Source organism: Octopus bimaculoides, chromosome 14, assembly GCF_001194135.2.
Source record: "Octopus bimaculoides isolate UCB-OBI-ISO-001 chromosome 14, ASM119413v2, whole genome shotgun sequence".
Taxonomy (NCBI): domain Eukaryota; kingdom Metazoa; phylum Mollusca; class Cephalopoda; order Octopoda; family Octopodidae; genus Octopus; species Octopus bimaculoides.
Window position 1 is genome coordinate 5,057,018 of NC_068994.1, and position 4,086 is coordinate 5,061,103.

Here is a 4,086-nt window from a genome sequence, read left to right on the forward strand (position 1 = left end):
ATACATATATATATATATATGTAAATGATAGGATTGCTTCAGTATTTCAGGGGTAGTCTGAAGTATCTAAGCAACCAGAGGATAGTTAAATCCGAAGGCACTCCTGGAAATTACTTGTGTGGGTACCGTCTTCGTTAGAAGGTATCCAGAGGCAGGTAATTTATTGTTTAAACCGCAGATAGATATATATACACACATATATGGTGGCGAGCTGGCAGAAACGTTAGCATAGCGAGCTGGAAAGCCTTCGATCAAAGGTCTTCTAGCAGTGAACTTCATGGCTGACGTAAGTTTAAACAACAATCCTGCTACAAGATGGCCTTTGCAAGTCCCCCAAGACCAGTGAGACTGATGCTGTTAATGTTCCACATAAACTGTTGCAAAAAGATATGAGCAAGGAATGGCGTTTTTTTATGTCTACTGTTCTGAGAATGTACTGGTTAGTGCAGGGTCTATGGGACAGGACACAACCTGAGTGAATAATCCCCAAGACCAGCAGAGGCCAATGTAGTAATAATGAAAATGCACATGGACAAGAGCCTCAAGTGTATCTGTATGTGAATTGTGAAGAATACCTTCAAGTATTTGCACAACCCTCAAGCTCTCACGCCTCACAAACAGAGAATCACTCTTTGTGGTCGTTCACCAGAAAGGTCCCCACCAACTTTGTAGAATCTCTTTACCTCAACTTCTCATCTGTGATAGTTCTGTAAGCAGTACTCACACACAGAAAGCCACCACCTTCACTGGCTGCTTTGCATTCAACTCCCCAACTAGGTTCGTCTCCATGAATGCTATGCTCTTCCACTTCACTATGATCGTCACGATGCATACACACCTACTGAGTTCAAAAGTACCTTTGGTCACTTTAAAACAAGGCCACAAGTTTGACAACGTGCCTTTCATTACCCTTTGACAATGCACCTCAGAACTAGACTGTGCTCATCAAATTTATTATTTTCTCCCTCTCTATGTTGCATTCCTGTGAAGAGTAATTCCTTTAATCCTGCCAGCTATTGTTCCATTGCACTCACTTCCAATGTCTCAAAGGTACTGGACACAATTATTTTACAGATTTTACAGGCTCTACAACCGTTTTAACCCCCAAAATATAATCTATTCATAATTTCTGAGGTTACTAAAGATGAAGAAGCTGGTTATGCCTTGTGTTGTTTTATAAAGTTGAAATTATTTCATCCAAGAATTGATGAATAATTTTTGCTCTCTGGCTGGTTACGTAAACTGATATTTTGTGGTAAGCTCCATAATTCAGAAACTGGAAAATTACTACATCATACAGTGCATATACTATAGAATACACAAACGAAACCATTTTTTATAGATTCCACACTCAATACAGACAATTTTGTAATGTTGCATCGTCTTTGCAAGTAAAACTTGGTCACCATTGTTGGTGTTGCTGAAGTTTGAAACCATTGTTTAGACAATCTAGAAAGCATTTTTCACAAGAGTATTGAACTTCTACCATTGTCTAAAAGCACTAAGGTTGTATGCAAGAAACTTTGAAGAAAAGAAAACCAAGTTAAGAATTATGTCGGACATATGAGATCAAATTTGATTTGAATAAAAACAAATATATGCATAAATTATCAAAAATAATATATTTACTACACAAAAATGAGTTTTTTTTCTTATTGTTTAGACAGGAAGAGAAATTGATACATTATTGACTTTTGAAAGAAGAAAATTGATCGGCTGGGGGGGTTATCCATGCATGCATGGAAGATGGACGTTAAACGATGATGAGGATGACAAATGCAAAAAGCTGAAATAAATACCATAGGGTATTTTATTTGATGTACTAATGATAAAATAGTATCACAACTATTTTTATTTAAGTAAAGAAAAAAGAAAATTGATCAAGAACCCCTCCAACAGGTTCACATCAAAAGTACCACAGCTTATTGAAAGTTATCATTCAGGAAAGGATTATGAATTAAAATTAAATTGTAGATGACATGTTTAATAATTAATCAATAATAGATAGCATTATAAAGTAACAAATTTTTAGAAATTATCAGTAATTATAATAAATAAAATACAAACAAAATACACACTTATTATGCAGATAGGGGGCGAGGTATAGTGAATAATTTCTGATTTCTTATTTTTTCCCAGCCTTTTTGAAACCATTACATTTCAAGTATTGCAACATCATTTTATAATGTTGCACCATCTTTGGGAGTAAAGATTCGTTAGCATTATTGGTGTTGCTGAAGTTTAAGAGAATTTGAAACATAATCAGGTGACAAGTAATTTTCTTTCCAAAACAAGTCTCCTCAAATTTGACGTGATTGGAATGGAGGTCGTTAATATAATATCTTGTTAATTTTTGGTGTTTATCAATCAATATTCTTTTCTCTGTTGGATTTTGAGTCAATTCCCCATCCTCGCCATCTCTAATTTGATCATTTTAAATTTTGAAAAAAAAAAATTTTTTTTAAATAAAAAATAACTGGGGCAAAATGAGTAACTATTAATTTCAATAACTTCTTATTCACTTGACCTAAAAATCTTAAATTTTTGTGGTATTTTTGATGTCTAAGGAGGGATATTGATGTGTATGAGTCTTTTTTCAAATGTAATTCTGGAGAATGTTATGGTGTTTTTAATGCTTTAAAGAAAGTCATTTACTTAGCTGATATGTTTTTTTTTTGTAAGGTTGTGAACATATGAAAATATTTTTTCTCAAAATCAAATATGCAGTAAATATTATTCATTGTGCCCCACCCACGATTCTGTTTGGAATAATATCAAAGCTAATCGAACAATTTTAATGAAACAAATTTAGGGATTAAGCCTCATACAGGCTTAAGAACAGAATGAAATCAAAGAGGATCAAAATATATAACGATGAAGCGACGTGAAGAAAATCTCTCAATTATCAAGAGTTTCTCTAAGATGATATAAGCACAAGACCATCAGAGTTTCGCATTAGATTTCTAAGAAGCACCCGTCGTTGAACGAGCCGCCTTTTCTCGGTGAACTATAGCAATAGTATTCTTCAGTTTAGTCCAGTTTACAATCTCTGGAAATTCTCTGAGCGCTTTCAAAAGTTTTACTATTGCACCAGGTGAAAATTCTTGTGTTCGTCTCCAGGTATTAAATGCTTTGAACTTCTGTATGAACTCATTATGAGTATCCTTAGCGTCAGTAATTTTCACGAAATCAAGACCTAATTCGATAACCACAGCTTCCCAACCACTAGCCACATGCATTAAGACACGACCAAGCATTTTCTCGTCCAGTTCTAAATCTTTAGTACTATCAATAATGGCATCCACTTCTGGATCTACCAATGGTGAATTGTCAGTTTCTTCCACGAGTGTCACCAAATAATCTAAACCGTTGTTTCTCAGACAGTTCAAAAATTCTTCAAATATTCTAGAAATATTACTTCTGTCTTCATGTTTCATTTTTTCAAGAAGGAAATTGAGAAAACATCGATTTTTTCTTTCTATAATTGGCTTTGCTTGAACAGTATGCATTTCCTCCGGACTGTAGATTGAACTTTCAAAAAAATGATCAAGTATTATTCCGATAAGTACTTCATCAATGTCTTCCACGAGTTTTTTATAAGTTCGTTGAATTTTATTCCCATTAAAAACCTGTTGAGTGTCAGCCATTTTCTACCGGAACTGAGAGTGATCTCCCTTGAATTTATGTCAGTTACAAACATTCGAGCACTTCTCATGCAACACTTCCTGAAACTCCCATCAAGAATACCGTGCGTTATATATCTCCAGTAGGCGATGTTTAAGAATGACTCGCGGGAAAGTGGAAGGGTTTTCTTTTCTGTTCTCATAGGGCATGTGACTATTCCGAAAATCCTGTTATAAACTGAATTCACCCGTTTCTCTTTCTAACACCACTCCTACCCTCTCTCTCACCTACAAATTCCCGCTCTTTGCTTTCTTCTCTCTATCTTTCCTTACAACTGTAACATTTTCTGTCCGCATTTTGCCTGCAGCTACCAAGAGCCACATCTTCTCAGTGACTAAAGGAATGTAAACGTTACGGATATCGCCTCTTCTCTCCGGACTAAATAACTAGCAAGATTAGTGG